General features: G+C 43.3%; 1 pseudogene; it reads right to left on the reverse strand.

Moving 5' to 3' along the window:
• The window catches only part of LOC149869003 (syndetin-like), a 39,826-nt pseudogene extending 32,605 nt beyond the window's left edge, over nt 1–7,221 (reverse strand).
• Between the last annotated feature and the right edge of the window lie 7,404 nt (nt 7,222–14,625).

Below are 14,625 nucleotides of genomic sequence, written 5' to 3' on the forward strand. Positions count from 1 at the left end.
AGACCCACTTTTGGGTCATGACACATGGGTTGAGAAATGCTGTCTTAGATCATGTACTTACAGCCCCCAAGTTACAGACACATAAAGATGCATGCATGCACACATGTGCACACACATCTTAGAAGGCTGTGGCTACATGCAGCCCTTCATTTCTAGCAATGGTACTTCAGGAATTTCTGAGAAATTTCCACCATTGGAAATCTTTCTGGGAAAGGGAGCAACGCAGATGTTCATCCTGCTTCCCACACCTTCCTCAGACTGGGGCAATCCAAGTCTGGGCAAGTTGTGGAGAGCAGTGGCTACTTCACTCCTCCTGTTGCTAGAAAAGTGTTGCTAGATGGGTGATACCTGGTCTGGGGAACAAGCATGAAGTGATGCAAAGTGGACTGGGAGGGGAGTGGAGGCAAATGCCTGCAGCCCCTGCCCTAGATGGGGGTATCCCCTGGAAAGCACAAGTCTGTAAGTCCTGCCTGGGGCCTGTCAATTGGCTCCCCACCTAGGCAGCATGGTCAAAGCCTGTGCCTGCAGTCCTGCGAATGGGGCTGCAGTCAGGCTTCATCCCTGGTGGCATGTTCAAAGCTGGTGCCAGCAGATACTGGCTTTGAATGCCCCACAACCATGTAGCATTTGCAGAGCTGTGTGCCTGCAGTCACACTCCAGACTGGGAGAAGAGTGCAGCAGCAGGTCAGTGCCCCTTCAACCCATTTCCCACGTCAGGGACATCTGGGTCTATGGAGCAGGCAGGGAGCAGTAGGACCCTGCAAGACTTCTCCAGGCAATGGGTATGGGAGGAGTCAAGCTGCAGAGAATTGCTCCACCTCTCAGAGGGACTGCATAGATATCATATCTTTCTCCCAGAGGGAGCATATTTCCTTCAAGAGGAGTTGAATAAAAATCCATATACTTCTAGTTTCCACTGGGAGAGTAATGATTCTCCTGGTTGTAACTTAAGATCTATATGTGGCATACGCTACAAAAAAGGAGACTTTAAAAAAAAATTGATCATTGAATAATACACTAATATTGAATGATGAAGTTAGAAACCTGATCAGATTTAGTGATCAGAAGTCTTCCACATTCTTTTTCCATACGTACTTGACCATCTGTTTGCCTAATCTGTACCCAGAAATACAGGATTGTGCAGATGAACATGTCTTTCAATGTTTGGGACATATAAGTGAACATTTGGATCTAAAACTCTTGAGAGACATATGGTACCTTATTTATTCTTAAGATATCATCAGTAGGAACAGATCATAAATTTATTGAAAATAAAACAGTGGATGTAAAATGACTGGAAAATTACTGAAATGTAAAGTGAAGTCAATGAGATTGTATTTATACAAGTAGTATTAATGACGTGACTGTGTAAAAGGAATAAAATGTCTCATCAAAAATGAACAGGGAATTCAGACTAGTATGTAGCTAGCAATTGCCTTTAAAAAATACTCTGTTCAATAGAGACGTTATAACTCCTCAAAAATGCCATACTTTGCCAGCCCTCATGTTGTTTCCCCAAAACTCATATAACCTGTCATTCTATATATGACACAATATATAGAATCTGATGAAGTATTACAGATATGACAAGAACCATCAGTCAAGGAATAAAAATACAAAAAGAGAGATGTGTTTTATGCTTCATAGACTTAGTTTTCAAATATTCACCACTACTTACTTTGAGCATCTAATGAACAAGGCAGAAAAAATACTATTCATTTTATTAGGCATGCCTATTTGTCAGGTTTTTTATTCCTATTTCATTTCCTCACTAAGTGGTTAGCTGTCTTAATGCCAACTAGTGTGACTGAATAGCACCAAAGCAAGAGAAAAAATAGAAATCAGTTTAAGAGTATTTAGTTTTACAGAACTGAAATAACTCCCTGTACTGTAACTCCCTGTCCAAGTTCGGAGATGACATCAAGTTATGGGGCAAAGTTAACACACCGGAAGGCAGGGAGCAGATACAGGCCGATCTGGACAGGTTGGATCAATGGGCAGAATGAAGCAGGATGCAATTCAGCAAAGACAAATGCAAGGTACTCCACCTAGGGAGGAGGAATCCCCAGCACACCTATCAGTTGGGGGATGACCTCCTCAGCAGCTCAGCAGCTGAAAGGGATCTTGGAGTCATAGCTGACAGCAGTGTAACGAAGCCATCAACAAAGCCGATCGCACCTTATCTTGCATTAGAAGATGCATAACCAACAGATCAAGGGAGGTGATGCTCTCCATCTATGCATCATTGATCAGGCCACAGTTTGAATATTGTGTCCAGTTTTGGGTGCCACACTTCAAGAGGGATGTGGAGAATCTGGAGAGGGTCCAGAGGAGGGCTACTCATATGATTAGTGGCCTCCATGCAAGACCGTACGAGGGGAGGTTGAGGGATCTGGACCTCTTCAGCCTTCACAAGAGATGTCTGAGGGGAGACCTTGTAGCAACCTATGTTTATCAAAGGAGGACAGCAGAGAATTAGAGATGTGCTATTTACCAGGGCACCCCTAGGAGTAACTAGGAATAAAGGGTACAAACTAGTGGAGAGTAGATTCAGGTTAGACATTAAGAAGAAATTTTTCACAGTAAGGGTGGCCAGAATCTGGAATGGGCTGCCAAGAGAGATGGTACTATCACCTGACTTGGAGGTCTTCAAGAGGAGGCTAGATAGGCACCTGGCTGGGGTCGTCTGACCTTGGTCCTCTTTCCTGCCTGGGGCAGGGGGTTGGACACGATGATCATTCAGGGCCCCTTCCAACTCTACAATCTATGAATCTAAGAACAGCCACATCAGACACAAGATGGTTCCTGAGTCTTCTTTGTCAGTCCCAGGAAGTGAACCATGGAACTCTGAAATATATACTTAAAGAGATTACACAGGTTGTTGATACTGCGTGCATCTATAAGAGATGCTGTACTGTGAAGCAGCATAGTTTACTGTGCAGTAAGCATGTGCATAAGCTTACTACAGACTAAACCTTGCTAATCGTGAGTAAATTTGCTACCCGCAAATGGACCTGCAAAGAGATAAGGATCTCCCAGTGCTGGTCCTGCTGTCATGGAGACAGTGTTGGGAGGTCCCTGCTAGCAGGGGCTGGGGAGGCTGTTCCCCACTCAGCCCCACAATCATGGAGCTGAGCAAGGAACAAGATCTCCATCCCATGATCACCAAGCAGGGCCTGGGAACTGTCTGAGTCAGGGGAAGGACCCAGCCCTGCACCCCGCTTGGGCGATCAAGGCACAGGGCTTGGAAAGAGCTGCAGGGATAGGGCAGGTCCCTTGCCCCAATCTGCCTGTGAGGCAGCTAGTAGGAAGCCCCCAGTTGGGGGCTCATTGCTAGCTACTCCACTGGTGGATCAGGGCAAGGGCCCTCCCCTTCCCCTGCAGCTATCTCCAAGTTCCCCACCCTAATAAGGGAGCCAAGGGTGGGAGCTCACTGCTTTTAGAGCAAGGGGGACATTGTCCCTACCCCAGCAGCAGGCAGCATCCTCGGAGCAGGAAGCAGTGTCCCAGCCCTGGCCAGAAAACAGCTGTCTTCTGCCCCGGTGCTCCCTGCCAGCCCCTGAACTAGCGCCCAGGTGGCGCTCCTCCTGGTGGCAGCAGGGACCCATTGCGTCCCTACGCATGTAGATGCCTGCCTGGTAGCATTTACTCACAAGTAGTTTACTCATGTATAAAACCAATGCAGGTATAGAAACACCCACTACACAGCATTCACCCCCCCACTACAGTCTCCATTAAGAATCACTGGTAATAGATTGGTAGTCTCTGTCATGCACCATAGGCATCTTATGCAGAGTCTACTTTTACTTAATCCTATAGCACAACAAATACAACTTGGCATTTCACGTTATGCTCATCTTCTGTAGCAGGCACAACTGTGATACATCCCAGAAATCCTGAATTGCTTTAATCTGGTTAATTGTTTTTCTCTAACCACAAGAATGTTTATCAGTACATGTGACAATTCTGATCCTTTCCTAATCAAGTTGGTGTGAAACCAGCTTTAGCTTCTGCAAAATGACTGGAATTATTGGAAAAGAAATAGTATAAATGAGAGAAGAATTAATCGTGTGGCAACTATATCACAACATACTGCAGTTGATAGTAAAGGGTATAATTAAAGCATGTATTTCTCTAGTTCCCATCATTATGGTAATTGCTTTGCCTATGCTAATTTAGGATCATAAGAAAGTAGTGTTGGAAGAGATTCCCCAGGGTCACCTAGTCCCAGACACCTGCTCAGTGCAGGATCATCCCTAACTAAGCCATCCAAGTCAAGTGTCTGTGCAACCTGCTCTTGAAAATCTCCAAGGATAGAAATTCCACTGCTTCTCTAGGTAGCCTTTTCCAATGCTTTACCACCCTTATAGTCAGAAAGTTCCTCCCAAGCTCCAACCTAAATATCCTCTGCTGCAGCTTGATCAGGCCCTGGGGCTCTACGCCATCCCTGCCCAATGGGATTGGGCTCTAGGGCCCCATATCACCCTGGACACCCAGTCCAGATCACAGGACCATGCTATTTAGCCAGTGAGACTCCCATGGGTCCAAAAATTTGGGAGCTGAGGAGCAAGGACACTGCTCTCCCACTGATCTCCCACACCACATTTTTGGTCCTTTGGGGAGCTCAGACTGGATGATCTTCTGCTGGGAGCTGGATCTAGCCCATAATCTAGGGGTTAAGCACCTTTGGTCTAGTCTGTATTTCTTTAGCTTGCTAATGAGACTGCTGTGGAAGACAGTGTTAAAAACCTTACTAAAGTCAAGATATATCGCATCCACTCCTCTTCCTGCATTCATAGAGCCTATCCCCTTATCCAAGAAAGAAATCAGGCTGGTCAGATATGACTTCATAATTTCATAGTTAGTAGGGTCAGAAGGGACCTGAGCAGATCATCAAGTCCGACCCCCTGCCATGGCAGGAAAGAGTACTGGGGTCAAACGACCCCAGCAAGGTGATTGTCAAGCCTTGTCTTAAAGACCCCCAGGGTAGGAGCCAGCACCACTTCGCTTGGAAGTTGGTTGCAGATCCTAGCTGCCCTGAAAGTGAAGTAGCACCTCCTGATGTCTAATCTGAATTTACCCCTGCCATCTTGTGACCGTTATTCCTGGTCACTCCTGGTAGCACTCGGGGGAACAGGGACTCCCCCAACACCTGCTGGACCCCTCTGACTAGTTTGTAACACACCATTAGATCCCCCCCTCAGCCTTCTCTTGTGGAGGCTGAACAGGTTCAGGTCCCTTAGCCTCTTCTCATAGGGCCTGTCCTGCTACCCCCTGACCATGCAAGTGGCCCTCCTCTGGACCCGCTCCATGTTGTCCACATCCCTCTTGAAATGAGGCGCCCAGAACTGGACACAATACTCCAGCTGTGGCCTGACCAGTGCCACATAGAGGGGGAGTATCACCTCCTTGGACCTGCTTGAGATGCACTTGTGGATGCATGACAAGGAGTCGTTGGCCTTCCAGACCGCATCCCCACACTGCCAGCCCATGTTCATCTTCGCATCAGTGATGACTCCAAGATCCTTTTCTGCTTCTGCATTGATGAGAAGGGAGTTCCCCAGCTTGTAGGTATTTATGGTGATGGTTCTTCCTCCACAGGTGTATGACCTTGCACTTGTCAGTGTTGAATCCCATCCTATTCTCATCCGCCCACCCCTGTAACCTGTCTAGGTCCAATTGTAGCCTATTCCTTCCTTCTAACATGCCCAAATCCACCTATATCTTAGTGTCATCAGCAAATTTGAACAGGGTGCTTTTTACCCCCTCGTCCAAGTCACTGAAGAAGATGTTGAACAGTGCAGGCCGGAGGACCGAGCCCTGCAGAACCCCACTGCTCACATCCCTCCAGGTCGAAAATGACCCATCCACCACCACTCTCTGGGTGTGGCCCTCCAGCCAGTTGGTGACCCACTTGACTGTGTGGGTGTCGACACCACAGTCCCCCAGTTTTTTAATAAGAAAGGGGTGAGAGACACTGTCGAAGGCCTTCCGAAAGTCCAGAAAGACTATGTCCACTGCTACCCATGCATCTAATGATTTGTTGACCTGGTCATACAAGACCACCAGGTTGGTCTGACACGACCTGCTTCTAATGAACCCATGTTGGTGTCCCTAAGCATAATCTCCCCTGCTGGCCCCTCATGGACATGTGCCCGAATAATTCTCTCAAAAATTTTACCCAGGATCGACGTAAGACTAACTGGCCTATAGTTCCCCGGGACCTCCTTCCTCCCTTTTTTGAAGATGGGAACCATGTTGGCCCTCTTCTAGTCCTCTGGCACCTCACCAGAGCATGACAAGTGCTCGTAAAACTGTGCCGGGGTCCCACAATGACCTCAGCTAATTCCCTCAGCACTCTGGGAGATCGTCTGGACCAGCTGATTTAAATACATGCAGTCCCTCCAGAAGTTCCCAGACTAGATCCTCATTGACCCTTGGCCTTGGTGCGCCTCCCTTGGGACCTGAGGGGGGCCCCATGGGGGTGCTGATCTGGTCCCTGCTTAGGAAAATGGAGGCAAAGAAGTCATTAAATAGGTTAGCTTTGTCACCTTGTGACGACCAGTTTTCCTAGCATGTCTTGCAGGGGCCCCACGTTACCCGGTAACTTATTTTAGCCCCCTATGTATTTTAAAAAGGACCTCTTGTCCTTGATCCAGGAAGCTAATCCCAGTTCCATCTCTGCCTTGGCCTTTCTGACTGCCCCCCTGCATTCCCAAGCAACCGCAGTATAGTCCTCCCTGGTGATGGCCCCTCCCTTCCATTGGGTGTATACCTCCCTTTTAGCTGGAAGACATTCCCAGATGCTTTTGGTGAGCCATGAAAGCTTTTGCACCCTCCTGCTCCCTTTGATCCATGCTGGGATTACCTCCCTTTGGGCTTGAAGGATCATCTCCTTAAGGAGCAATCACTGTTCTTGGACACCTGGCTCCCCTCCCCTCTGGGACCTCAGTACTTCCCAGACTATTCTCCTTAGCTCATTGAAGTCTGCTCTCCTGAAATCTAGGGCTGCTGCCTTGCTGTAGGCCTTTGCCACCTTGTGCTTGGTGAACCCATGATGACTGTGTCTCTCACCTTGTTCTCCTCTAGGTGTATCACAATGGACTCTTTGAGGACCTGCCCCATGATATCTTCAGATACTGAGAGCAGGCTGGCTGGTCTGTTCTTCCATTCATCCTCCTTCTTCCCTTTCTTAAAGATGCGCATTATATATTTACCCATTTCCAAGCTTGGACCTTACCCAACCTCCAAGTTCCCAAAAAGAATAGCTAATGGCTCTGAAGTTACCTCAGCCAATTCCTTCAGTACTCTAGGATGCATCTGTTTTGGCTCTGGTGACTTGAAAGCATCAAGTCTTTCTATGTAGTTTCTAATCTGCTCTACCATTACACTAGGCCAGGGGTTCAAATGAAGGTCCCTGGGCTAGTCTGCAGGCCATACCAGGAATGATCCCCTGTGCACTACCCCACCATGTCTCCATAATGCCACGGACCTCCAATTCTTTCTGTTTGTTCCCTATGCTTCTCACATTTGTATACAGTGATGTACCCAGACTCCTGGCAGCCCCAGGCAAATTGTTAGTATTGGGCCCTTCTTCACCAGATATAATAATAATAATAATAATCAGACAATGAGGGAAAAAAAAACATTTTTGGGGTTCACCCATGTCTATGTCCAGTGGCCACCTGGTTCAGCCATGCCTATGTCCACCCTGCTTAGTATACAGATATTTCAGGTGTCTGTTTGCCCTATCTTCTCCTTGAGAATATTTCTGCTATTGTTTTTCTTACATAATGATTCCACATAAAACTGATTGCCAGGTGTGCAAGACTAACTTAGCTAAAAACACTTCTGCCAGATGCACAGGATTCCAATTTCAGAATATCTATTTCATACAAGAAGTAGAGTTTATTTTGGAATATCTTTGATTGGACCAGGCTTATATTTGGGAGCGAGATTAGAGAAGCTTTCAGGCACAAAAAGCCCTTCCTCAGGTAACCTGAGAAAATTAGTTTTATCTTTGTTTAAGGTGATCTGAGGAAGGGATTTTTTGTACCCGATAGCTTGTCTAATATCTCTCCCAGCTATATAGTGAATCCAATAAAAGATATTACAAAACAAATCCTACTTCTCAACTGTTCCCCAGACCATCAAGGCTATACCACTATTATGTTCATACCCCACCATGGTGTTCAATGAGATTTGGCTTACTTTTTGTGCCTGCTGCTACTATTTGTCCATGCCTCTGCCTTGTTGTTCTGTAGCAGAGCTTGGAATTTGTTTGTCTTTGCTAGCCTTTTTCATGTTCTGATGGCACAGAGATTATTTTGCACAAAACAGCTCTTTTATAAACCACAAGAAGCAATCAAGAGAAAATTAATTTTGAACTGGCACTGACTCCAACCCTTGATCTTTGTTGCAATCATGGATGGAAGCTAGGCACCAAGTTCAGATTCAGTTCTAACCTTCCCCAAAAAATCAAGAAGTGTTAAGAAACTGTGTCAGATCCTGACCGAATAAGAAGATGGGGCCAACTCTAGGTTGAGATCTGGGGTAAGCTCAAACACAACAGAAGTCTTAAGTTGTCTGGGACATTGCATTTTGGCCTGAGCCCACCAGTAGATACAATGTCGTTAGCTATTTCTCTGCCAGAAAGAACCCACTTTCCCTCTCTTTTATTCATAACGTAAAGTCTTTAAGTCACACAGCAGGAGCAAGATGAGAGTTGCTATTTAAATCCAGGAGTCAGGCTCTCCCTACAGCTTGATGAATGAAAGCAGTGTAAGTACAGCTGCTGCTTGGGCTAGAATTTCAGTATTTACACTGCTGAAAAGTCCAGGCATTAGGAGGCTTTATTTTGTTTAAATTTCTGGGAATTCTAGTTTGATTCATACTATTTTACCAAAATCCAGATACATCAACAAACACAAAATGAGAAGAATCACCTATCCAAATATACAAGACGTGTTTATAACATTAGGTGCCTTCTTTTCTGGGGATCAAGTCTGTCATACTGACACCTCAATTTCTCTGAGAATGCATAATACCAATCCAAAAAACTCCCCAGTAGAAACTAAATATGGTCAACCCCTCTGGAAAACAAGGCTTGCGTAGAGCCAAAGATTTAGTTCCTAATTTTGAGTGATCGAGGTTGAAAAGTTGGATTTGAAATTGGATACCAAACAAGGAAACTGCCCAAAGATCAAGGCCAATTCTGAGAGTACTGCCTCAAATCCAGATTCAAATGCCTCTTTACTTCAGGAAAATGTTGATTTCAATCTGCTTCTGAATTTTGGGCTGTGGATTTATCCCTATGTTGGATAAATTGAAACAGAGGAGCTGACAAACAACAAGTAATCTGATTGGCTAGAATTCTCAGACTTCATTATCTTCCTGTAATCTCTAATCCTGAATTGCCTGCAATGCTGTCTTCCAAAATATTTCTTGATGAATATACAAGAAATGTTCCAATGTATGAAGGCAGCTGCTTTTTGGGCATATTCATCAAGATCATACCATTGCTTATAGATAAATTTATAAGTTTAGCTTAGTATCAGATGTGTCTGAAACAGAAGCAAAGGATTATTCCCTGCTGTCCTAAATTACCTCTCTTGTCACTCTAAGCACAACTCTTCCCTCATTAGAGAAGGATGCTGAGCCTTGTTCTGTTTTCTAGATCCCAAAACATCCAGCAGGGTCAGTTTAACTGCAAAGATTTTATGATAAATAAAGATCCACATATGACAAGGATCTTAAAATTGTTTCATAATCCAAGGAAGTGACAGAAAATGATGGGCTAAATTCTGTCCACCTTTCACCCCTAACTGAAAGCAATGACAAAATGATGTTTCTTAGCCCATGTCTAGAAATATATGTGAAATATATAATGCTTCTTAATATTATGTAATCATTCAAGTCAAGTGGATGTAAATACACATTTAAAAGTAAAATGTGCTTTAAAAAATGAATCTCAGCAGCAATGCTGCAAGACTCCCTCAGGGATGCTGCAGCACATATGCCCGTGCAAGGCGGTAAGCGTACAGCTCACTTCTCCCTACCCCTGCCCCAGAGACCCACAGACAAGGGGAACTTGTGGCTGCTTCCTTCCAGCTTCCAACAGTCTCTGCCCTGGCCACTCTGAGCAGTGTGGTGTACCACAAGCAGGTGGCACAGAGCTATGTTTTTCAGCCTGTCTTACCCCCAAAGCCTTGCATGCTTCCAAGGCAAGTGAGAGGAGCTTTACAGGCAGGTGTGCACATCCCTAGAGGAGCAGTTCCAGCAACAGAAGCTACTCTTGCCCCCTTAGACATAGGCTGAAAGCAGGGAGGTGGGTCCACCTGTGCCCTCCAAAGGCTCATTTGTTTTGTTGCCCCTGTCCCTGAGCCTTTGACCTCCTCAGTGATCTCCATATGCCACACAGCTGAAGCCCAGCATCTTGCCCCTGCTGGCTGGATGTCCTTGGACTTCATCTATTTTAGCCCTAAGGCTGGAGTTCAAGAGGGATTGCCCTGAGATAACTAAAGTTAGACAGTGACCTCCTGACAGTGACCTGGTTCCCAGTGCTGACCTGGACCCAAGTGTGGGGAGTCCAGGTGCCACTCCAGAAACAAACATGCACAGAGCCAGGGGCAGCAACCTTAAGGGGTGACTATACTATAATAATGTAATTAATACATAACACATTAATTAATAACATTATGCTTAAATTATAATATTAATTATATATTTCTATTAGGCAGACAAGATTCTTTGGGTAAATCTGATATCTGTTATTAGACCAACTCAAATAGTTGGAAAAATTCTTAGAAACTTTTGGGTTTAAATACCCTTTGTCATGCTGAGGAAGCATCTGCAGTTGGTGTGTGCTCTTCCAGGATGGAATGAATAGTAAAGAAGCCAGAGGCTGCTATGCATGTAAGAAAGGCAATCAGTGAAGATCTACATTGAGGAGTCAGGGGGTGAGAGACAGGCTATGGATAGGGAACAGAGATGAATGTAGCAGGTAAATAGTGGAAAGGTACCTGGGAAGTCAGATGTCAGGCAGGTTGTAATGTGTCATAAATCCAATGTCTATATTTAGTGCATGATTTGTTGTATCCAGGAGGCTAATGAAGTGAAGGCTCATCTGTGAAAAGTGTTTTATAAATTTCCTTTGAGGATTAGAACTGAAAGATTGGTGAGAGAGTGGTTTTCTTGTAAGAAATGAGCTCCCTGAACACCTAATATTTCTATTAATTTTTTTACATGGGGTGTTTCTGAATTGTGAAATGGAGAAATGGGATGCTGCTGAATTCTAAAATGGAGGACCTTGAGTCTAGAAAGCTGAGAACCACTGGCTTAGATGCTTTTCTGACTAAACAAGCATGTACATTATTGTTTTTATGAACTAGGACCATAATGACAGTTTCTATTGTAACAAGTAAGTAGGTAAGTAAAGCCTACTGCCTGAAATTTAGTTCTAAATGTTTTGGTTATTAACATTTCTGACATCACATTGCATTTATCAAGCTTAGGCATTTACATTTTTCTCTTTAACCATTAGCTAACCAACCTCAATTCATGAATAATAAAAAAGGAGCAACATTCCCTGTGTGAAAAGTAATTTTCTTTATTTGCAAAAGGGCAACTGAAGGTAAATTTATGATTAATCAAGTATATATAACTTAATGAAGGTTGTCAACTCTGAAAGATTAAAACTATGAATGATTGTCAACTCTGAATGATTAAACACAGAACAATGTGCAGAGCCTCAAAGTCAGTTCAAAACCATCAGGCTGGCAATGGTGGGATGGAAAAGCTGTCACCCAAATTCAGCGATAAGATGTCATAAGAAAAAGTGATTACATTTACACAGATCATTTGTCACAGTTAAATTGAGCCATTGGAATAAAGCCTTTCCCTGTGATCAATGCTTTCTGCTTCAGCTTGACATTTATTTATGCTAAAGGTGGAGACATTTATCTAGGCACAGGAGATCATTACCCTACGACATTGTTCAAGTTGATTCTCTTCTCCTAGTTACAGTTATGCTGTGACTAGTACATAGAAGTATACACTCCATCACTGAAATGAATGAATTGAATATTACACTTTGCTTCTTAAAATTCATAGCAAAAATATTACATTTGGCCTCAGTGGCTTATCATCATATTGATAGACATTTATATTCACTTTGAATGAGAAACTGGTTTAGTTTAGATCAATCTTTATACCAGACTGTAGCACTGAAATAGCCTCACAGAAGAATTGGCCATCATTGTAATGAGTTTTGCTTACATAGGTATAATCAGGCAATTTAATACTTGTAAGAAAAGGCCAGGTCTTCTGAGGGTGGCGAAAACCCATATCATTCCCTTGAAATCAGAGGAATTACTTTGGTTTGTACCAGAGGATCTGGTACCTTTTAAATGATCTGTGTCTTAAACAAACAGAAAGAAAGAAAAAACCTGCCACAATTCACCTCTAAAATTGTAATTGCCCTAATTCAACAAAAACTAAATGAAAGAGGTTTAAATGAAAGTGGTCATGCATGGAACTTCCTGGGGAAGTGTCATTCAGTTCTCTGATCTGCTACAGATGACCTATGTCACCTTAGACAAATCATTTACTTTCTCCATGCCTCAGTAAACTAGTGACTTTCTTACCTCACATATTGTGGCAACAGGGGTCATTTTAAAACCTAAGACAGATAGGTAGACAGACAGATTGGTTAATCTAAGACATGCATTTTTAGTATTCTTTATGGGAAAAGTTCTTCAAATCTGAGGTAACATCCACTTACATAAGAGGAAATTTGGAAATTTAAAGGAAAATAATTTAAAAGTTTTTACACTTTCCCTTTTTAAATACTTCTTCAAATATAACTGTTTTTTTCAGGTAAGACAGTTTGGAAATTTTGAAGCAAAGCTGTTGTATTTTATTATTTTGAAGTAAATATATAAAAATTATTTCCCATTGCATGAGAGTTTTAAAAAAATGAATCATCCCCGTTCACCTTGAATGAGTCATTTTTGTCATTTTTTGAGGATTTTTTTCCCCTTTTATCAGTCTTCACTGTCATTGACAGTCCCTCAATACAACAGCAACAGACTTCCAGTAAATTGGGAAGTTATTAGTGAATCTGTAGCTGACTGAGGAGGCTGGTCTGAGATCTGTATGTTTGACTGCAGACACGGCAGATAGTAGATCCTTGTGATGCTTGCTCACAGCAACTTCCCTTTGTTTTTCATTTATCCACCTTCATAGTGAGGTCCTTCTTTTCTTTTGTGTCCTTGTGACAAGGTATTTAGCAGAATTTGCTAAATTTACTGGAATATGACACAGCTGCACCATGAACGCTTCTGCTATGGCCTCACACTTATGACCTCTGGGCTGTCCAGTATGTGCCTTAGCACTCCATTGTGAGGTGAGTTGGCTCATGATGCACTACAAGACATCAGTCATTACTGGGGACAATTCAATACTTGAATCTTCCAGTTACTGAAGTTAATACAGTATAACATCATAAATCTGGATACCAAAAATCTGGGATTATAAAAAATACGACACTTCCCCCAACTGCTCCGGTAATGGCCACCACTCCCTTCTGCCCTCCTTGACACAGACTGGGAAGCTTGCACACAGCAGCTGCTGCTGCCATTGACCACCCTGTGCCACCCCTCTGTGTGTGGGCACTGCTTTGGGACCAGCCACTGCTACCCCCCTGCTCTGCAACCAGCCACCAAACTGGTTTCAAAAATCCAGCATTTTCACATTTCTGTCAAGCGCTCAGTCCCGAGCATGCTGGATTTATGAGGTTATACTGTATTTCATTTCTTCACAGTAAAAACCAAATAGATTTTGTGTCTGAATTTGTAGTTCTTGACATTGTTGCAGGTCATCTTTCCATTTAAAATGTCTGATGAGGCTAAGGATCCTATGAGCAAAAAGGTCTGAATTCCCTGAATTATGCATTTTATTGGTGCCAATTTAGGTTGCATGGAAAGGTACAATTCAAAGTTTTGTGGGACAATTGTGTTTGGATGAGAGAACACTGCCACAATGATCCTTGCTACAATTTATTCATTCACAAAAGAAATCACTTTGCAGTTCAAAAAATTAGATGGATTATACAACTTAAAGAAAGTTAAATTGGAAGCTCGTGATAGAATTTGAAAATAAACTCTTTTCCTAAGACGAGCTTAATAGGTATCAGATTTTACACTTCACAGGAAATCCAATGATAGCAATTTGAGTTTTGGTCCAGTTTTTTAGCAGCTAGACTATCTTCTGGTTATTATTAATTTTGCTCCACATGAAGCACATTGACCTGCAGCCATGTGTCTGACCTCGGAAAGCATTCCAAATGATCCTTTTGCCCTCTTTAACTTGTGTCAAAGATAAAATAATAATCTGCCTTATTTATTTTGAATCCTGAACCCATTTTGGGCTACTGATCTGACAGTTTGGTTATGAATAATTTGAGGGATAGTGGAGGGAAAAAGATAATACCTTTAGACTTTAGTCTGACTGATTTCCCTCTAGGACACAAATAGGTAAGCAAAACTTTCCACATAATATCTTGATTGAGCAGGTAATGCTTTCTGCACCTGTCCATAATTGCATTGCAGGCAATGAAAGGAACAT

Source organism: Crocodylus siamensis, chromosome 3 (genome assembly GCF_052110815.1).
Source record: "Crocodylus siamensis isolate JL-2025a chromosome 3, ASM5211081v1, whole genome shotgun sequence".
NCBI lineage: Eukaryota > Metazoa > Chordata > Crocodylia > Crocodylidae > Crocodylus > Crocodylus siamensis.